General features: G+C 41.1%; 1 protein-coding gene across 3 annotated transcripts in view; it reads left to right on the top strand.

Moving 5' to 3' along the window:
* Positions 1–680: 680 nt before the first annotated feature.
* The window catches only part of frmpd3 (FERM and PDZ domain containing 3), a 112,057-nt gene continuing 89,292 nt past the window's right edge, over positions 681–23,445 (top strand). For all 3 annotated transcript variants that reach the window (XM_049027472.1, XM_049027470.1, XM_049027471.1), the window contains exon 1: positions 681–1,168. The gene's annotated coding sequence lies outside the window, so the exon portion shown is untranslated. The remainder of the gene's footprint in view (positions 1,169–23,445) is intronic.

Raw genomic sequence — 23,445 nt, 5'->3', positions numbered from 1 at the left:
CTCACCGTTAAGCGCTTTGTAACTGGAGAGCAAATGTGTTTCAGGAAACAAGTCCCTACAACGTGCACCTGCTGGTCTGCCAAATTTTTTTTGTCCTTTTTTTTCGTTTTTGTTTGATTCTTCAAGTTTACTCTGCTTTTCAGGAGGAACACGTGCCAGGTGACTTGCAAGGGAGGCTACTACTCCTGCGTACTGTGTTTTTCTGTGTTTTTCCCCATTTTCTGTGTTTTTCTATCGATAGTCTTAATGGGAATCCAAATGAGAGACAGAGACGCAGTGCTGATAAAAATAGGCCCCTCCCCATTCTGCACCAGGGGCAATTTACAGCTCCAGGACCCATGACTACTGTGTATATACTAAGGGGAGACCCTTGACAGCTGGGGAGTGTCCCTGGGTATCCTATACCATATGTCAACCACAGTGACACTTTAAGCATTCCCATAAAAGCGCGCTCTTGCACACACACTAATGGACACACAGGGGCACAGACACATGCCGCTCCATACACCTCACCTGTCTGAGAGTGACATATGGCTCTCCACAACCCACCCCTCCACTTCCTGACTGATTGATGCAGATAGATGTAGCAGGAGGGACAACAGCTTCTCCTCTCTCTCTGTCTCCCGCTCGCTCCCTCTCCCTCGCTCGCTTCCTCTCTTACCCATCACTCTCCGCCTCGTTCTCCTTCTCTTCCTCCGATCGCGACTCTACCACAAGCCCCTGCACCTTTGGCAGGGAGGGATGCGTGTGTCCGCTGGCGTGCACGCACAGACACGCGCGCACACACACACAACCGACAGGAGAAGAGAAGCTGAGCTTGCGCAGGCAGGCGGTACGGGAGCGCAGTGAAGACCTGCGAGCTCGTGCGAGGGATGTAGGAGGTCTGCTGCGCGGCTGTGGGTGCATGCGTGTGTGTGGTGTGCACACACGAGTGCCGCTCCCCCTTTCCCTATTCACCCCCCCTCCTATCCTACTGCCTTCGGTACCGGAGCACAACGTGGGACCAACTGGGATGACCTGGTCTACTGGCAGAGCTCTGGAACGCCTCAGCAGGCTGGTTGTTTAAGGAACTCTCCCACTCCCACTCCTGCGTGACCACCTTTCCAGTAAGCCGGCACTGGTCAGCTCCGGGGGCTCAGATGGATACGGATCTGGTGCACTGAGACAGGTAAGTTACAAGCAGGCAACTAGTGGCATTTGTTCCTTTATATTTTTTTTTTTCCTGGAGAACACAAACGTGTTTCACGGTTGATGTGCCTCACTTGTTTCCTCTTGAGGAGTTGTTTGCGCCCTGCTTAATGGCCAGTGAAGCTCCTCTGCGTGGACACTGATAGGCTGGCGAACGTCTCATTTGTGTAAATGTCGCATGTCGAAACAAATTGGAGGAAAACTCATTAACTGTTGACAGACATTCCCGGAATGCTGAGTTTCATATTAAAGCAATCTGCATGGTTCAGATCGCTGTATTTTTCCATCCGATTTGACTTATGTGTTTTAAAGACATGCTTAGCCTGGGGATGAATCTAGATTAATGGGGAACAGGATCCATTATAACTAGTGGGAACAGCGAGTGGCTGTCAGTTACAATCCCAGCTTCCAAGTGCATGTTGGTAGATTGTCTATAACATGCATCTGTCAGATGGTAAATATAGACAGGGCCGGTGGTCTGGTGTTGGGGAGACGATGCCGTCTCATGTTGAGCTTGGCTGGTGGCTCTCCCCGTTTCCCCGGGACCCACGTTGTGGCAACATCAAAGCGCACAGTCTGCAGAGGAGCCCTTTAGGGGCAGAATGTCGGGATGGGGACGATGCTCTCTAGAATCCTGCGGCGGGTGGATGGGAAGGGTCATTGTGTTGGGGGGGGGAATTAACAGAAACACAGTCAATCAGCTACAGGTAGAATACCAGAGGAGTCAAGGGCCAGTGCAAGGAAGAAGCCCAACATTGAGCCAAGTCCCCCAGCCCCTCAGTTCTCTGCAGTGGCTGTCAGCCTGATTGCACCCTGTCTTCTCATTGTTATCATACATGCCAATGCTTCGTGGTGAAGCTGTTCATTTCTCCTACAACTATAAGACTTATTTGTTCCCCAAATGTGAATGATCAGCTTTACTTCTCCATTACTGGAGTCATTTGTTCCACATTTATGTCCTGCTCCATGATTTAACGAGCATAGCTTTGCGTTAATGTTTCAATTAAACTTTTTACAGAAGTATGAATTACTAAAATAATAATTGACAATAAAAACATACATACCACAACAATAACAAGTAATATAACTTTGTAAGAACTTCCCTGACTTTGAGTTTGGATCACAGGCAGGCATTTGAAAGAGTGACTCGGGTAAAAAGGTTTAACTGGGCATTGGAGACTAAGCCCAGAGTGGCCTTTCTGCCAGATCATTAGGTGGATGCTTGCATTCCACACAAGACGTGATGACATTGTCTCTAGAATAGACGCATGTGGCGAGATCTACACACCTAACAGCAGCTCAGGGATGGAGCTGAGGACGCAGTGCTCATTCTGAAATATCAGAGCTTATAAGAGATTACCTGTCAGCTGCAATTGCGAAGAGCATACATCAGGCAGTCTAAAGCCAGGGTTTCTGCATGTGGAGAGCACGCAGTTGTGTGTGTGTGTTTTTTTTCCTTCCTCTGGATGGTCTGCTGGATGAAATCCATCGCCACATTGAGCTGTAGCCAGCAATTCCAGTCCAACACAAGTGAGCAGTGGGATCAATTAACCCAGGAGATCAACTGGAGCAAAGGGTTCGTACATTCTCTGTGCGTGAAGACAGTGAAATTTATAGGGACATTCTAATGCAAGTGCTGGTTTGGTAAGAGGATTGAACTCTCTCCCAGTTTCTGATGAAAGACTCAAGAATGTCTCTGCTGAGTTTAGAATTTTTTGTTGCTGTATGCATTTTTTTTGTATATTTCTTGTCAATATCGTGGGACCAAATCTCTTTCGCAGACAGAAAACCAACATTTCACTGCCCTGACGTGCAGCTTCATTTCATCTGGCAGCATGTGGTACCTCTCTGATACAGAATGACTGACAAAGACATGGACTGAGATATGATTGACTCTTACGAGAGCTCAAAGTTTGTGAGCTAAGCGAAAAGGATTTTAGTTTGGCGTTTAGCTTTACTTACAGCCAGGACTATTTCCCTGATGTCTGACTGCGGGAAACATCGCTGTTTTCTTCTTTTTTCCACTGTTTGTGTGTGAAACTAAGGTCCTGAAACTTATCCTGGCGTCACATGATCAGAAATTACTCACCAGTATACAAACAGTGGACACTCTGTAAGGTACATCTAACTAGTAGCAAGTAGGACCAACTTTTGCCTCCAGACCCACTTAAAAAGTAAGCAAGTTGTACATATAGAGATGCCATTCTGTGCACCGATGTTGCGCAGAGCTCTTATTTTTCCATTAGTGGCTTGTTAGCTGAGCCGGTCATTCGCCTCTGACCTCTCTCATTAACAAGATATTTTTGGAAACAGAAATGTCATAAACTGGATATTTCTTGTTCATTACAGCATTCCCTGGAAACCCTAGACACTGTAGTGTGTGAAAATTCCAGAAGGATGTCTCTGAGATGCTGGAATCACCGTGTCTGGCATTAATGATCATATTATGCTCAAAAGCACTTAAATCAGGCATTTTAGCTATTCAAAAGCTTAGCCAATCAGTAAGCAAAGCTCTTGACCCAGTATCTATGTTGTTATTCAGTTTCGGCTACAAGATTATCTACTTTGTGGTTTGAATTGGTGAGCAGGTGTGCCCAATAAACTGGCCTCTGAGTGTATATCCAGCGCATTCATCCAAATGTAAAAGCTAATGTAACTCAAAGCCATGCAGCTATTAATTACATATACACACAAGTAAACAAATCATTTGCATAAGCCCCTCCTCTACAATTCCATAGTGAAGCCTGTATAATTGACAGGCATTCATTATATAATAGCTGATAGTGTAAATTATCTATTTCCATTGGACTTAATGCAAGTTGCAGTTGGCAGAAACAAACAGCACCATGGAGGCAGATAAAAGCACACTATAAAAACAGATCTAAGCTTGATAAAACCACACATTACATCAATTACAGTGGAGGGCATTTAAATGACGCAAACGAGTGAATGTTTTCCATCTCTTCAAAAACACTTCACCCGCGTTGCAAAGTATTCGCTGCAACTACTGCTTTGACTCAAAAGCTCCCTCTTTTCACAGGTTCTCTGTGTGATGGGTAGATGCCGGGGGGGTGGGGGGATAAGGGGGTACTGAGACCTGACTCCGTAACAAGTCACTCCAACGAGCAAGCGAGAATAGAAGCTCTCAAGGCTGTAGCTTTTAGCTCATCAAAGTTCGCTGCAGTAGGTCAGCTCTTTCACTCTGTCTCTCTCCCAGTTTGTAACACCTGCCACAGTCTGTGGCATCTGAAAGGAGCGATGCTTTGAGAGAGGTGGCCCTTACCTGAAGCAGGTCTTTACGGAATGAGCATTCAGCCACGTGTGCGGCGTAGTTTATCCATGTATGGGCCTGTTTTACAAAAAAATCACAGCCAATCTACCCTGACAACAGGCAGCGGTCACAAGCAGGACCAGAAGCACAAAGATACCATTTGAACTGTGAGATCACAAAATTAACACGTCATGCAGGGCTGACAGCTGCACGAGGGCCGTGACAGCGGCATTTCTTGTGCGCTGGGATAGAGAAATGCAGATCCTGCGACTCGTTTTGCGATGAGTAATGAGACATCACATGTTTCATGAGTCATCCTTTGCACCACTGTTGCATACTTCTCTGGTCTCTGACCACCCAGCCTTCACATCCCTAAAGAGAATTCTGCTCTGGCCCCTGCCCTTGACATCATCCACTAAAAGGGACTTTGCCCTTTTGCTGCTTTTGCTGCTCAAACCCCGCGTTTTTCCATCGAAAAATGGCTGAATCACAACTTCCTGAGAAGGAACTCTCTGTGTTCCCATGGAAACCACTGCAACATCTTACAAGTCCAAAAAAGACAAACACATAGAAATCGCTATAACCTGCCTATTCACAGCACTGACCACAAGCAAGAGGGCCGCTAGCAAATGGACTCTGTAAATACTTCAGTAAATTCATTCCTGTGAAAATAATATGATGTATAATCTTCTCATACATTAATTACTAGCGTTTCTCAAGTTAATATGTTTATTTCATGCATGACACATCCTTAATCACCTTTAATGATGATTATGATTTTAATAATGACGTAATACCATATTTTTTGTCCCAAACAGTTTTGCTGTCATCAGCTACATTTAAGTAAATATTTCTAAATAATCATCGACATTATCCTAACTATGGGTCTTCTGCAGTTGTTATCACTTGCAGTCTACATCAAATCCATCATTTGGTTTCAAGTCATGTATTAGAATTGTGCCGCTGTACTGCCATTTCACACACACACACAATTTCTGAAAATATCACAACAGTCAAATATAACATTGTTGGCACAACCGAATAAAAATTTCCGAGGATATTTGAACCATTTGTCAGCGTCATAAGAGTATTGGTATTTTGTGATGTTGCTGAAGTAGCACAGGCAAGATTGAAAACTGTAAATGAAATTTCGAGGTGGCATATATACTAAACATGGCTCTCCTGGAAAGCCGAATTGGTTCTGCCTCGCCCCTGATGCAATCTACGGGTGATCGGGCAAACGATTATGTTGTCAGGACTCTCTCCAGATCGCCCTCCTCTGATGCATGCCTGAGTGACAAGTTCAAGCAGCACGTGAGTTAACATAAAACTTCGTGTTGACAACTCATGCATATTGCATGCATCAAAAAACAAAACAAAAAAAAAAAAAACACTGCCTCACTTCTACCTCTCTTTAAAGTAAAGTTGAAAGCTTTGGCGCGTGTTCCTTCTCCTTAATCAGCAACTACAGTGAACGGCTGATTCTAACATGCCAAATTTTCCCGATTCATTCACTTGTTTATTTGCAAGAGGAGTATCCGGGATTTCCGGTCCCAACGCTCTGAGTCGCGAAGAGATCGACGCCTCCCAAAGCCGTACTTAGACGGGATAATTGTGTGTTGTGATACGTGTCATAGCGCATTCCCATTTGCTTATATCAGCGTGAATAAAAGTTGTCATTCGGGTGCATGTAAATGTCAGTATCATAGATTACTATGCTTTAACGTCAATGAGATTTTTTTTCCCAATGCTCAGAATAACTACAAGCTGCTATTGCAATATGAGAATTTCTAATAAATTGTTTTTAATATGTTTCAGTGCGTGCACTTAATGAGTCCAGCACAAACCTAAGCAGGAAACTGAATAAGATCGTTCGTTTCATTTGCGTTATACTGTATAAACAATCAGCAATTTCCAAAGACAAGTCCAGATGGACGCTTATTAGCAATGCATTGCCTTTCTCTTTTCATAGAGATGAAAAACATAGCCCACGGCTACAAAGGTGTAGTGGTTAATTACATCCTTAGTTGCTCGATATTCTCGTATTGCCCTTTTAACACAGTCAAATGAGCCACTTTTCCCGCAGCCAGTACAATGCTGTATATTGCATCATTTCCCAATTTCCCCCCAACGCTTACAAAACAAAGCAACTTCACTACATTGTTTGATAACACAATTATAGACTGTAGAGTATCAACAAAATTTTTCATTGTAGTAATGTGCATTTTCCACAATATTTTCCAACATCAAGTACTGCAATTACGTTGCATTACTGAATAATTTTGTTTATCCGTAATAATTCAAAACAATCCTTAAATCATGATAATTTATGTGTGTGTGTGTGTGTATATATATATATATATATATATATATATATATATATATATATATATATATATACATACATATATATATACAGTATATATATTCCATTTGCTTAGTACTGTATACACATTATATTATCTATATATTATACTTAAGAGATTCTTCATCCATAAATATTTTATCTCTCTTATCTTTCTTTATTGTGTGTTTGTGAGATAGGATACTTGGAGCTGTACACTGGGACTTGGTGGTATGAAGAAGGACAAAGATAGAAAGAAAAATCCAAGAGAGGCAGTTTGAGTCACATGACTCCAACAGACCTCTCACGTTCAACGTGGCACACACACTAAATGTTTCATAAGGGACCAAATAAAAAGTAAATGAAAAATCAGAATACATACTCATATTTGTTTAATATTTCAACAGAATTTAATAGATCTCTTTTTTCAGTTCCGCATATTTGTTATTCCCCTTTCTTTCGAAACATCCATTCAAATGTTTTAGTGAAAACCAGAGTGGTTTAAAGCAATGGGGTACATTAGTTAGCATAAGCCTGATCTGCTGTGCTGAGGGCGGAATGGCTGAGAAGGAAGTAAACCAAGACAATTCTTGGCGTTTCTGTTGTTAATTTTTAGGGGCAAATCAACACAGACCATAATTTGATTACTGTGAGTTGAAGTTATTGTACAGTTGTTGTGTTCGCATTAATTATGTTGACCTTTCATTATTAAGAACAGACGTAATCATCCGCTTCCACACGACCACGTCCTTGATTGGTGAACTTCAAATACTACAATCGAAATGTGAATAAACACAGTGAAGTGCTCTGCTCCCTTTCCAGTGGTCAGAACACCCTCGGATAAAAGCGGAAAGCAAGCACATATAGTTATCCAGTAAATGGGAACCAAAAAAAAAACAACTTGAAACACAGAAACTGTGTTTACTGTTAAATTTCACAATCAACCTCATTCTTTTTTTTTTTTTACGATTGCTCAGTGACAGACTTTGGCTTTTCACACCTCTTGTTAATTCATCCATCTTGCCTAACTGTTTATTCAGAGCTGGACTGCAGCGAGTCTGGCACCCACAAAGCACAGGGCAGGGGGCACCTTGGGTAGGATACCAATCATAGGGCACACACTCAGAATGGGCAATTTAGAGGTACCAGCATGTTTTGAGACCCATAGTAACATTGGGAGAGCATGCAGACTCTACACGGGACGGGACTCAAGCCCCCAGAACAGGAGGTATCGGGTGACAGTACCAACCAATAAAGCCATCATGCTGTTCAGTCCTTGCTAAATTTTCTCTTGTACCATCTCTTACAATGTCACCAGTAAGCAACAATAGACAGTTATCTGTCAGACCAAAATCTGAATTATTCATCTTATGTGGGTGAAGAAGATAATTCATCACTTGTCAGACAAGAAAGCGTGCAATTGCAATATTTCTTTGTATGGTATGGAAATTCTGTGTGGAAGTTCTGTCTTATAAATAAGGAATTGAAGCATTAAAAGTCTATTCATTTGCAGGAATGCCTATGAGGTAGTCATACCAGATGGGTAACAGTAGAATGTAAGTGAGAAAGACAATCTATGGGTAAAAAAGCACACACAAGACTTAATTATGTTATACTGAGGTTGTATGGCAGGTATAGAGTGTACTGTAGTTGTAGTTATGGTAAAGAGACAAATACTTTCAAGAAGAATAATTTCAAGTAAAGACCAAGACTTTGTCAGGGTGAAGACCGAGTCAAGACCAAGACATTGTGGCGATCGAGACTGAGTCAAGACCAAGACATTGTCAAGGTCAAGACTGAGTCCAGACCAAGACTTTGTGGGGGTCAAGACTGAATCAAGACCAAGACTTTGGAAGCACTGAGACTGAGTCAAGACCAATGGCACGTTTTCACTGCCATACAGGAATTGACCCATAGCCAAGTCATACCGCATAGAAAGACTAGTTACAATGCAGTTCCAGCTCGCTTTGGTTTTCCACTGCATAAGGGTCGGCTCGATAAAGGCCTTGACAGGTTTGGAGAGTAACAGTGATGTAAAACCGAAGAGGTGCTTATTTACTGTTCACATAGCATACATCATGATTTACTGTGTGCTAATTTTCTAGCACATCTGTGAGAATTGCCATGTCATGTTTGCATCAAAGTCTAGCGTTCACTTGAGAAAATTTGCATTACGAATCCCTTCTGTCAGCTGTTCTATAGTACTTTCTAAAGAAGGAAGCTGGAAATTTTCAAGTTCTGAGTTATTGTGAATGCATCAGTTCATCAGGATGTACTAATGATAAATAATACATAGAATATGCCCTTAATCCATGCATATCGACACTGAACACTGGTATCTCCATGAGATGGTGATGATGCAACTAGCTCAGTTTGTCATGCTTTTGGTCCTGCTAGTAAGCAGGACCATGTCAGAATGGGTACAGCACAGGTATGGCTTGCATAATTTACAATGAAAACCACCAGTTTGTGGTACGGCTCAGGTATGGCTCAGTTCTTCGCGGCAGTGGAAAAGCACCACAAGCCTTCGGGGGGGTCAAGACCAAATTGAGACCGAGATTTTGTGGGGGGTCAAGACCGATTCAAAACCGAGACTTTGAGGAGGTTGAGATCAAAACTAGAAAAATCAAGTCTATTTAAGAAACCATGATTTTAATTATAGTTATTTATCATCATCACCCCTGCTAATATTTAAAAGCAAAATTGTATTATTTCAGCATGACAACCCTTTGATCTCAAATATTAGTATTTAATCACAATAACCCAACACTTTACCACTGTTAACCTGAGCTGCTCAGGGTGTGAGATGTGTAAAATGTGTCTAGTGTCTATAACTAAAAGTGTGAGTCCAAACCAATATGCTGTAGTCCGAGACCGATTCAACAATGAGGCATCAACATAAATGCTTTCAGTTCCACGACAAAACTGAATAAGTGAAAAAGTGGTTTGGAGACCAAGACCGGACTTACAATACTATGCTGCTCTATGCAGTTTCAGACCAACTGCCTTGAGATGATGGTGAAAAAAAGGACCTAACTGGATGTTGTAGGGATTAAATAACGATTGTCAATGATCCTGCCCACTGCTTTGTTGCCATTCCGCAGCTTTCCCATGAAGCACAGCCTTCAAACCAAAGACTGTGTCAACGTTTGCATCTTGTGCTTCACATGTGGGGAGTGGCTATCTGCTGAGTATTGAGGGTAACATACACAAACAGCAGACACAATACTTTCCAGAGGGTGCATTTTTGCAGTTGAGGCACTCCATGACCAAAATTATTCATAGAATATAAAATGTTACATTAATACTAGTGGCAGGAGACAAAATTGATTTTATGGATATCCTACAGTTGCTGTTGGGTGAAGATCATAATGTGGGCAGATGTTTGTGCCTAGTAACATCAAGGAACACATCTTATAATAATATGCTTTCTCTTTTACTGACATCTTTGGTTACCTGGGTAGTTCTCATTAAAATGACTTTCATGTGGGTATCTTGTGCCTTACCTTTGGAAATTGGAAGCAAATAAGGATTGGTTCTGATGCATATTTTAGATATTTTCCCTCATATCTCTGAAAAAAAGCATGGAATGAGAACTGCATCTACTGAGTCATATGTGCTTGTGTATATTATGCCATGTGCTGTTTGCGATGCGTGAAAAGGTCAGCGCTGCCTATGTGCAAATTGTAGATGTCAGACATCACCTTAAGGGCCCAGACTCCTACAGAGCAAGGAAGTGGACCTTGAAAAGTGAACACTATCCAGTTATACAGTTAACAGTTATACCCACCAGTGCCAAATGGGCTGCAGTTAGTATTGAAAATAATCTTGAGCTGGATCAACCATAATAGGATTGAGTTTTCATATTCAAGTAGGCTTTTGCTAAATTTTCCATATTGTTTGATTGTGTGTGTGCCCTACAATGGACTGGCATCCAGAGTACGCCATGTGCCTAATGATGCCTTGGCATAGGAACTGATCCTATAGGCAACCCAGCTCCATACATGCTGTGGATGATGGATGGATACCTGTAGGCAATATTAGGCTACTTTGACTATTAATGAAGGTATTTACACCCGGTGGAAAAAAAGACGAAGTGAAATAATTAGTTAATAACATAACAAATTCTTATGGACAAAAGAACCTGTGTGAATGGTGCTACAGTATGTAACACACATGTACTGTAGGTAACAAGACAATTTGCTTTCAAAGAATTGAATAAAATTCAGAAAACACAATGGAGTTGCTCATATTCCAAGCTAGAATAGTTCTCAAATAGCAAAACAAACTGAATACAATTTAGCCAAATGTTACATTTTATACAATGCCATGTTCATTGAATACTGCACAAAATGTAAATTGTTTCCGCACTCTGACCTTATCCCAAACAGGCAAAAAGCTTACCTCTCCAGTGAGAAATGCCGTTAGCACAAAAATTTGTTGCAGTTTCCATTTCCATTGTTTGTGATGCTAATCGAATGACTTGCCTCTGAGGCCTGTGATGGCAAATTTCATCACTGAAAGGTAAGCTTTTTGCATTTGTGATTTCATCTCTGTATCTTTTGAAGGGAAATGGATACCAAGACGAAATAGCAATGAAACATCATTCTCCATAACCCTATTTTATCCATATCACATATTAGACTTTAAGATTTGTTTAACCTCGGGATGTTCTTCACAATACAATATATGTTTCATAGGAAAGAAAATGTGAGTGTGTGTGTGTGTGTGTGTGTGTGTGTGTGTGTGTGAGCGGGTATAACTATCCTTATGGGGACACAATGTCCCCATAACCTGATAAATATCCGTATCTTATAAAAATCGCGATGCAAAAACAAAAAATACAAAAACTCTTGTATATTGCTTGGTTACTTACGGTTATGGTTGGGGCTGGGTGGGGTTAAGGTTGTCATAGTTAGCGTTAGCATTTTTCCCATAGAAGTGAATGAGTGGACTCCATAAGGATAGGTATACACTACATGTGCTTGTGTGTGTGTGTGTGTGTGTGTGTGTGTGTGTGTGTGTGTGTGTGTGAATTATGTTCTTATTAAAAATCTGTTACTTTCACATTGTGGTGACCATTTTTCAGGTTATTAGGTTTATCATTCATGAATATTTACTTTATGATTAAAATAACCACCGTTTGTTGATGTATAAGACCTCTGCAATGAACATTGCTGCCTTACAGCAGCAGCACTAAAACAGGAATATCATGCTACAGTATAGGTCTGTTTATTAGTATTAACAACTGGGTCATCTGAGAAAGAATCAATGATTTCCTAATACACAATGGATATCATCTTTTGGTACTTCACATTCAGGTGCTATCTTGGCCCCAAATAAATTGCCTGACAGCCATTTTTTTTGTTTTTCCCTCAGTGTCACAGTGTGCCTTTCAGCAGCGAAATTCCACAATATGTTTGAGAAAACCATGACTTATGTCTTTGTACTGGATCCCAGCACAGAGATTTTTGTTGTTGGCCAAACACTATTTGCAACTGTCTAATTATGAGGGTGTGAAGAATGAGTGCAAGCAATGACAACCTGATCTGTATCTTGCCATTAAGTAGTAAACAAAGAAGTCTTGAGCCAACAGACAATTTTCCACCATACACATATGCTTTCTCTGGCCTTGACTGAGCACAGTAAATTAACTGATTGCGGTGTATGTCAGCATGACAGGAAGCTGTCCAAGATTGACACAAGTACACGCACAAGCACAGACACGGTACATGTACACAGAAATGCATTGTGGTTAATCACTGGCTTGGGTAGGCAACTGCATAAGCAATTGCTCATTATATAGCTTTGTCCTTTTTGTTCTGTTTAAGCAGTACGTGTTCTGAATAATATCAGCCTATTTATAGCCTTTCCACTGTGCTATTTTATAATTAAAATGTTTCATTATGCAAATGTATTTTGGCTTCATTTGCTGTGCCTTTACTGATTTGTACTGTTCTGACTTGTTATTTGTAACATTTAGTCCCCTCCGAAGAATTCCAAGAAATTAATACTGCATCAGGACTAAATGAGCTGATAATATTACACGGTACATAATGAACAGTAGGTATATGTACAATAAACCTGTGGGCAAGGTTTAAAGAAATGAATATATATAATTTGGGTTTGTGTCAAAAAGACTCCATGAAATTAGAACCCTTTTCTGTCTTTTTTTCATTATTAGAATTATTAATGATATTGTTGATACGACTTATCTGCATCTTGTGGATGAGACAGACATTTGAAAAGAGGTCTGTCCAACAAGATATGCCATTTTTCTGGTAGAAAGTGTAAACATTTAATCCTATTATGGTAATTGAATTAACTGGTAAAAAATGGTGACTGAGATAAATACTATGACATTTCTTGGTCTAATACAAGAATAACACAGTTTTTAATGCGATGCAATAACACATCTACAGTGAGATGCACATTATGAACTATTATTGGTCAAAATGAAGGAATTACTGCAGGAATGCCTGGGTGGTCAGCGTAAAACCAGTTAATGAGTGTATCCTCATTCTGAATGGATTATTTATAAGGTCTGTTGCTCTGACATTTATGAATAGTTCTTTGGTTTGGAGCATAAGGTTGAAGCTTTAATTTAATTCAGTTTGAATTAACTGAATCCAAATGACTGCTTAACTAATTGTTGCTAAACGCACCATCGAATGAGTATGAAAAAGGAACACAGGATAGATAGACATTATGTTTCTTGTTCAGACTGCCCAGAATCTTAACAGTGCATTAGGGTGAGTGTGGCTTCATACCCCATGCTATGTTTGGCAATATCTTTGATGAATGACAAATGAGAGTTATGTGGTAATGTAGTAGAATAACAAATATGAAAATATAATTACTACCAGGGTCATTAAAAGTCATTAAAAGATCTGTGCTATAATTGTATTGGCTATACTGGTTTTATTATATTTAACATTGCATAAATATTTGGCGATAACTCAAAAACTAGCACGTAGGTGCATGTGACAGTGTGTCCGGAACCCATGACTTCTGGGTTCTGGCCTTCAGGCTGTTGTTTAGCTACTTCTGCCCAATATTTATTTATGAATTAGTATATCTACTGGGACTATGTGAAACACAAGATAGATGCTGTTACATATGCACTAAAAACATTTCTGCTGGTGACAGAGCAAGACTGGGGTACACCCTGGATAGGGTGACATGCAGACACAGAATGTTAAAATTTCATCTAATTATTGAATCTGGGTCACAACTGTAATTTTCCAGTCAGCTTCTGTGATTACAATAAAGTAGTCTCGATCACATTACCGAGTAAAAATAAAATTGAATAAGGCTATGTGAAAAACGTGATGAAAAATGCAAAATAAGTGTTCTTCTGGCTACTTTTTAAAATCTATTTCTGGGAAAAAATCCATGATACTAATAATATTATTTTTGTCATGACAACGCATCAACCTTAGCTCTAAGAGCATGGATACGTTCATGTTTTGCAACTGTTGTTTCAGGCAGGCCCTGAGATAAATAATGACTTTCATTCTTGATTAAGAAAATAGGTGCAGAATTAAACCTTGGAATGGTCAGAAATAAGACATGAATATAAATTGTGTCTATACTCTTGCCCAGGGAAATGGTCAAAGTAAATGGTCTGAGTGCAGTATGGTCTGGGTGTGACGTAAAAGGAATCTTTAATTTCTTTGTTTTCAGGAAGTGACTTCACGGGAAAAAAAATGCATTAGCCCCACCTCTGATCACACACACTGGTACTGAAGAATGTAGGAACTTTGCAGAAGGGAACCACTGCATTTGATCTGTAGCCTTTTAAACCCTTTGGTATTTTAAAGATGCATGAGTCATGTACTGGGTCAGTAGAAATGAGCTAATGACATTTTCTGAAATGGTCTGGCTGTCATACGAACAAATGTACAAAATGATGGGCATTTATATCTCAGAGACTTTTTTCATATTTTTCCATTACAGTATCTGCCTGTGTTACCTCATGATAGATGTCAGTTAAGTGAGTTTATGTTCCTTGTTTGTTCTTATGAACAATACATATATGTCAACAGAAAGGTAGTAAACCCTGGAAAAATATAGCTTATCCAAGTATTCTTATAGAATAACGCCAAACCATTTACTCAGCAATCAAATTTCATCTAATGTCAAGGCCTTTTTCAAGTTTTCCTTTTAACTTGGGAATTATATACCAAGGTGTGAGTCAAGGTGACGTGTCCATGACGTCGAACCATGATCTGTCCATAAACACAAATATAAAGGTGTGTCTGTGTCTGCACGTGCGTGCGTGTGTGTTTGGATTGTGTTTATATTACATTGTGGGGACCAAAGGTTCCCCATAATGTAATAAAAAACCTGATCTTTTGATGTTGTGAGGACCATTTTCAGGTCCTGACAAACATCTGTGAATGCAATCAAAAAACTAAAAATGCCATATGTCTTGTATTTTGTTTGGTTACTTATGGTTAAGGTTAGGGCTGGGTAGGGGTTAAGGTCGTCATGTTGAGATTAGAGTATTCCCCATAGAAATGAATGGAGAGTCCCCACAAAGATACATTTACAAACCTGTGAGTGTGTGTCTATGAGAGAGAGAGAAACATAGTACAGAAACATGTTCACCAGTGTTTCTCAACCCAGTTCTTGAGGATCCCCAGACAGTCCACATTTTTGCTCCCTCCTAACTCCCTGCCAGACAGTCCACATTTTTGCTCCCTCCTAACTCCATGCCAGACAGTCCACATTTTTGCTCCCTCCTAACTCCATGCCAGACAGTCCACATTTTTGCTCCCTCCTAATTCCGTGCCAGATAGTCCACATTTTTGCTCCCTCCTGACTCCAGGCCAGACGGTCCACATTTTTGCTCCCTCCTAACTCCCTGCCAGACAGTCCACATTTTTGCTCCCTCCTAACTCCATGCCAGACAGTCCACATTTTTGCTCCCTCCTGACTCCAGGCCAGACGGTCCACATTTTTGCTCCCTCCTAACTCCCTACATTTTTGCTAGAGCTGGATGAGAGCAAAACCATCGACTTTCTGGAGGTCCCCGAATATTGGGTTGTGAAATACTGATATAGACAATGCAAATGTGAGTGTTCTTAAAGAATGAAGTCAAAACAGCAGGTTCTGTGTGTGTGCTCACCCTAAGACGGTGACCATAATGAAGGGTGAGGGAGCATCGACCCTTTGGCCCACACTTAATTAGCTGTCACTGAGCCGAAGAGTATTAGGTGAACTCGGATGGCTCAAATAGCCCTCCAAACAGACAGACAGCAAGCCAAATTACCCTACATTTTTAAATTGATGCAAATCAATTGCATCATTAGCGATTGTGCGACACTGTTCCCTGCCCACTAAAAATTTGAAGACACGGGCGGCACAATGTTTTGGTTAAGTGAACTGCAATCTCGCCATTTCGATATGGACAGGTAGCTGAAAGTCGATGTTTATCTCCAGGCAGATTCAAGTGGATAATTTTTCCCTATAAATATATTTTTCCTACATGGGGCAATTGTGAGGTTGCAGGCGACCTTAGAGGGAGGAAAAGAGAACATTTTCATGTTGATGTAGATACAACATCATGTGGATGATGATAAGGACTGACAAAATACACTATATTTGGCTTAAGCAGGATTTTTTTTACCCCACATTTGACCGAATTTGAGACCCTGTATCGATACTGAAAACTATAGTTCATGCTGGTTCTCTGTTCTGACAATCATACGTGGAGAACTACAGCAGGGTTCCTGCACAGTGCTCCATGCATGGAATTCATTGTTCTTAGTTTGAGGGAGTGTCTATGGAAGACCTGAGACTCCTGTACTTAACAGCATCCCATGCAGTTATGCAAACTGTCCTCACTGTTCACCTCGCTGGCTCCGAGTGTGCCACGCAGTGCCCCAGGGCCTCCTTCCAAACAGCCACTCCCTAATTACATTAGCAGCTATTGGAGTCAGTCCATTGATGGATGCCTCTGCAATTGAGATTAAAAAAAAAAAAAAACAAGAGCATTGATTGCATGTGGAAATTTTATGGTTTCTAATTGATGAGAGAAAATTGAAAGGTTTATGGCTGCATGCAGTCCAGCTATAGGATGCAGAGAATAGTGTACAAAATGCTTTTTGCATAGATAAGTAAAACCGACTCGTTTCGCTTTCATTCTTGCTGTGATTTAACAGGGGAAATGAATCGGGCACTTTGATACTTTGTACATGATGTTGCTTCCAGTATGTGTTCAGTACATGCACAGCCACAGGTTATCTGAATTATGCATTAACAATGACGTTTTCAGTGATTTTTTTTTCTCCACCACCAAACCGGGCTATGACACGTATATTCTATGCTCGCTGTCAATTTCAATCTGTTCCTGATCTAGGAATCTTGGGAGATTCTTAAGCCACTAAAAAAAGGCTTTTGAGTGTGTAGGGGTTACCTCCCATGAATGACAACTCTGTTCCAGGATGAGCAATTAAGGAAAATGAAAGGATGGATGAAGAATTAGATGCTGATGATTCTCGTTTGTAGCACGACCAATAATGTGTAGTTGAGGGACAGCGGCAGGGCGTTAGCATCACAATTTTGCTCATTAACATACATTGCAAATCTACAGGTTAAAGCAGATGGGCAGCCACAGGTTGACAATAAGGCATTTGTCAAGTGTGGGACAGAAGATGGACCAGAACATTCAGCGGAACGTGATGGAGAATCTATCAATTGTTCACCTTCCTATGTGTCCAACTTGAGTAAAATAAATGCAGATTTTCTTTATTTTGGTCCACAGTCCCTACTGGGTTAGGAGCTGGTTCAGTAAATGTGGCGCATTTTGATGGTTCATACTGATTTTTAGGTCTATTTGTTATGACATAAATGTATAAGTAATTGATTTTAACTAAATGGTGACTTGATTATTCCAGGTCCTTGAAGCATTAACCATCTAGATTGCTAAATATTAATTATTTTTGGACTAATTTGTACAGCTTGAGGGCAATAGATTTATTTTAATAAATACATTTTGAAAATATATTTCATGTTAGGACACAATGTACCTCAATTCCTTTTGCTTTCCTTCAGGGCCAAATTGTTTTTTTTTTTCTTGAATAGTTGAGCCATTTTTTCAGAAATTTCTGAACAACTTATCTAATGAAGAAGTAATAAGAATAGTCAACATTACCATGGAGCTCCTGGAGCCCTTAAAGAACCAGCATACCGACCCTCTGCTATACAAGGTGGTAGACAGTCATGTTTGGCACTCAGGTTCGCATCTTCTTTGAGACGTGGCTCTGAATTCATGGCTGTAGACATGTTTGTGTTGAATCTATACCAGAGACAACTACACTTTAAAAGATGAAAAGCACAAATAGCAGGGTAGGATTAAGGTGGGGCAGCATGGTGGTGCAGTGGTTAGCACTGTTGCCTCACACCTCTGGGACCCGGGTTCTAGTCTCCGCCTGGGTCACATGTGTGTGTGGAGTTTGCATGTTCTCCCCATGTTGTTGTGGGGTTTCCTCCGGGTACTCCAGTTGCTAAATTGCCCGTAGGTGTGAATGGTGTGTGAGTGTGCCCTGTGATAGGCTGGCCCCCCATCCTGGGTTGTTCCTTGCCTCATGCCCATTGCTTCCGGGATAGGCTCCGGACCCCCCGCGACCCAGTAGGATAAGCGGTTTGGAAAATGGATGGATGGATTAAGGTGCATGGCAGCATTTTAAGGTTGAAATAATTATTAGTTTTGGGACTGTGTTCAAAGTGTTAATTCAAATAACACTACCATACAATGTCTGGTTTCATCATCATCATTGTTATTATTATTATTATTATTATTCATATCTGCCCTCATGCAATAACTATTGGTGTGATTCTTAGTGCCAGCCAAGCTTCCCATTCTTGTCAATAAACATTTATGCGTTTCTTTTATTCCTTAGTACCCCTCTCCCCACCCTTCTGAGTCATCGACATCTAGGCTGCACTAGCTAGCCTCGTCACATTCTGCTAGGATCAGTGCCCTAAAGTACAGCCAAAGGACTGTGCTGTCCGGCAGGGCGAAGATTCATTCGGCACTGTGTATCTCGCTTCCATGAGCTGTGATCACAGTAGCGTGAATCTCCTGCAGTTGTAGACAACATGGTAACGTTGGGGAGTGGGGGTGGGAATGTGGATTTAAGTTAAATCGCAAACACTGCCTACTGTATGAAGGTGTTTGGTTGACCCATGAGCCTTTCAGCCCTTTGCCGTGCAGCATGCAAACTGCTGCTCCTCCTGCATGGACTGGCATGACCAGTGGTGTGCAAAGGAAGCCATACGCTTGGCAGTGTGCCTGTACACGGAGTGGGGACGTCACCCCGAGCACGGGTGCTGCTGTAAATATGCGTTTTCGATCCAAAAACTGAAAACTAATTAAAACCTAGGACAAAACAAGCTAAAGGCCTGCATGAGGACACATAGATTGTGAATATTTTCTGAACGTTTTTTTGTAGATATCCAATGAAGATGGGAGACATTGTCGAAGTATGGTTCACATGGTCTTCCCCCAGAACCAGTCCATCATAGCCATTGCTGTTCCAAAATCTTCATCTCTTCATCCATCTTCCATACTTCTGATCCAGGACAGGACTATGGTGAGCCTGTCATCTGACCACATGACTGTGGGAGGAAACCAGTGTAAACACTGGGAGAACATGCAAACTCATACACAGAGGTAGGGGTCGGATTCAAACCTCTGGATGTGTGAGGCAGATGTGCTACCCATTGATCGACAATACTCCCCTTCCCCATTCACAAATAACCTTCAAAACAAATTAATTAAAGGAACGTGTTGGTATTGACACGCACCTCTTTTTTTCAAAAGCCCCAAGCTCAGGTGTGGCATAAATATGGAATCAAGGAATACAGCTTGGCTAATTATTGGCATTCCTCTGGGAACTGCTCAAACACTGGCTTTGCAAATTAAATTTCATGGTGCGTGTCCTGCTGACAAATATGCTGACAAGCCACCATGGCAGAAGCGTCTCAAGTATGGTGACTGTTTAATGCATCTCAAAGAAACTCGTAAAAAAATTCCCAAGGATAAACGCAGACAGAAACTCCAGTGCCCTGTTAGCTAAACCGCCAACCAAAAGGAGAGATAGCGCTTCCTGCCGTGTTAACTGCTTGACAGGCTAAGGCTATCTAAGTAGAACAGATTAGAGACTGGGGCTAGGCTACGATCAGATTGCTAAACTATTTTGGCATGCCGCAACAACTCAATAGAGTTGATTCTCATTTTCCTTTTTGCAGTTCCTTTCATTTTTCATCTTGATGTTTTCACAGTCATGTTGTATGTCTTCTCCCAAATGAGATGGAAGTGAGATTGCATAGGGAAAAAATAATCAGGGTTTTAGTCTTGGTCACTTGCATGGCCCTGCGGACCCCTGTCTCCGCAACACACTCTGGGGTATGAAACAGTTAACAACACCCTCCTGTTCCCACTGCTTGGGGAAATAATAGAAGGACCTTCCAAGGTTGTCTGTAGCTGGTGAAATCACAGGAATAATGATTAATTTACTACAAGCTGTAAAGATGGTTTGCAGCCTTCTTTGCTGTCTGTCCCTTACTTTTTCCGATATCACACCCTATATCTTTTTTTTTTTGCATAGAGAGGTAATAAGACTCTTCCACAACCTATTAAAGGAAACCGCAAATCCTCTTACAGGTCAATGACAGAAGCCTTGGGATCTAATTGCTCTAAAAGGCAATTAAGTCCTACTTTAAATTGCTGCAGATCCTGTTTTTATGGCCGTCCACATGATGTGGGCATGAAACGGAGACTCGTACGAATGTATGTGCGGATGGTTATATCAATGTGACGCGTTTGCTACAATCTGAAGGACCCCATTCTCATGCGAAACAATGTCTCTTTTCCAGCACAAGTGTTCACACATCAAATATTTTAGCCATTGCTCAGGTCCAAACAAGCCAACAACTTCATAATTGTCATTTTAATAATGGATTGAGATTAAATCTGTACCTCATAAATCTGTTTCATTAACATTCTCTTGAACGGGTGCTATAAAAACATGGTACTCCTCTCTCAGTTCATCTCTATTTATGTAGGCGTCAATCTTTTAACTACTTGGTGAGTAACTGCTGAATTTCACCGTGCAAACACTTTGCGGTGGCAGGTTAGCATCATATAGGGCATCCTAAAAACGGAGTAAAGTGTAGCCTAAATTACTGCCTACCATCCCATGTGAATGAAAATCTAACACTTATTTAATGGAGGGGTCAGTTGTATCTTCTGGTACCTCCAACTGTTATAACAGAAAGTCTAGCGATCGCAACAGAAAAGAGAAACTTTTTCTTTTTACAGTCATTACTGGACAGATGTAAACAAGTTCGGCTCCATCTTTAATTATCTTTTCACTTGGCCACCAGTACACAGAAAGTAATATCACAGGTGTTAATTGATTTTTGTAGTAGGTCCCAAGCATAAGCCCTATAGTCTTCAGGATTTTTTCAGCTGCTTAGCAATGCTGTGATGCTGCAGTGCACCTCTTCCAAGTCTTTGCATGCTGGTTGGAATGAGTGTTATAACGAATTAATTTAGCGATTGCAGCTCCAAGAGACAAGCTTCCAAACAGTTTGCCAAAAACCAGCAGGCATGTTTTGTGAATACATTTCCCTCCAAGAAGCTGAGTGAGTAGTATATCATAAATTGGCCTTTTAAAACCTTTAATTCATTTTGCCAATGCAGATTAACGCTGTCCTGTAGTCAGTAAGTAACCTGGAAAAGGATCCATTTATAAGCATGAGAAAAACTGTTAATATAATTTATCAGTAGAGAAACTTATGTTGTGGGAGGAAGGCGATTGCAGGGACTGTGGCAGGTAGCTGAAATGCTACTTTTTCATTCAATATATAGCAAGCCAATTTATCAGATTTTTCAAGAGAAATAAACATGAAAACTCATAAAAAATTCTGACCGAAGACCTGTCATGGGTGACACAGGGAAGATGGTCGTCTATGAGGACATGATGTTCTGCAAATTAAATAATCCTTAAGCACCCCTCAGGACATGGTCATGAGTGAAGGAGATTAAACTGTGGACAGTGATGCTTCGGTAATAATGTTAAACGGCTCACGGGCGGAGCGGATGTGTCAGCTGAGTCTAGCCCCAGGCACACTCAGACTCTGTTTTTACATTCTGAGGCATTAAGAATGGCACAGAAAAGGAGAGAGGAGCAAAGACTGCAGTTACCTGCTCCTTGACTAAAGTGCCTCTGGCACTTAAGAAGACCAACAATCTACTGGGCAGTTTGTAGGTCATTTCCTCAAACTGAAAGTAATTCTGGGAGTCCTTCAGACAGACCTGCACATCTAACATGGAAAGTCGTGCCTTTTTATCCTGTTGAACTTGTGCTTGCCCTTACATTGCCTCCAAAATGTCTGCTAACAGCTGCACTAAACTTCCATTGCTTAGCGGAGGGCACATTCAAATTGTTGCATCCCAGACATAAACAATTCCTTAGAAGATTATGGAAAGACTTAACTGTTTACGCAAAATCAGCCTTGCTGTCATGACATTTGGCAAATCACATAGCCTTATGGTTAGCTACATACTATATGTGAGTTATCAGTCTATTAGCTTAGTACAGGGGTAGACAACCCTGATCCCGGAGTGCCAGTATCCAGCAGGTTTTCTATCCTACCCGATGAGGACTCCGGGATCTGGATTGCCTATGTACCTCTGGCTTAGTACTTATAAACGAACTCTCTTACTGCATCTACTTGATGACATATTCCTTACATCTTTCAGCATTACATTTATCGAAGGTGAGCAGAACACCTTATCCTATTTTAGTGGTGGCCGAAGGAGTCAAGTCACTGTGCCAGGCCAACTGCAAGAACTCATTTAATCTTTGACACCTTGCTGATCAACCCCGGCAAAGGAGCCAGCAGAATCCACAGACACATAATAAGGAGCTGTTCTACAGGGGTTCTTTTATATATTGACATATATATTGAAGTTCAGACTACTACATTGGGCTGTATTCCCCAAGATTTATCTAGGAGTGATCTTTCAATGTGTAGGTATAGTGGTCCAAAAGAGAAAGAGAAAGAGAAAGACCTTTGCTGGCAAAGATCAAGAAATGCTAACATAAGATCCACATTGATTTTTTTTTTGAGAAGAAACTGGAGCCATTTGAAATAAAACCAATGTCATGGTAAGTCTTTGAACGAGAAGGCCAGGAGCCAAAAGTAGCCTGGAGGGAGAGTCCCCAGATGTGACAGACCGACACGACAAGCACAATAAATCCAGGCAAGTGTAAAATCCCACTGCTGAATCTGTCAACATCAGGGATATGCTCAATACACTCAGCTCATTTCTGGACACAAGGAACGCAGGTGTGTTTCACAAGAAACCAAAGAAAATTCCCATTGACCTGTTCCCATGGACACATTACCCTGTTGTGTGTGTCATGTCCTCCTTCATTTGAAGGTCTTTTATCCTGAGGGTCAGTGTTAACTGAGCCAGAAAATGCAATTGAACGGAGAGTCATGATATGGTTTGCTTATCAAATCCAGTCCCTAAACCACATATCCAGCCACCATGCTACAGTCTTTTACTTACTTACTTGAAGTTTGCCTTTAAATCATATGTATGCATGTGTACGTTTTC

The sequence above is a fragment of the Brienomyrus brachyistius genome, chromosome 10 (genome assembly GCF_023856365.1).
Source record: "Brienomyrus brachyistius isolate T26 chromosome 10, BBRACH_0.4, whole genome shotgun sequence".
Lineage (NCBI taxonomy): Eukaryota > Metazoa > Chordata > Actinopteri > Osteoglossiformes > Mormyridae > Brienomyrus > Brienomyrus brachyistius.
Note: the sequence above shows the minus strand (reverse complement) of the source record. Positions and strands in the feature narration are given on the sequence as shown.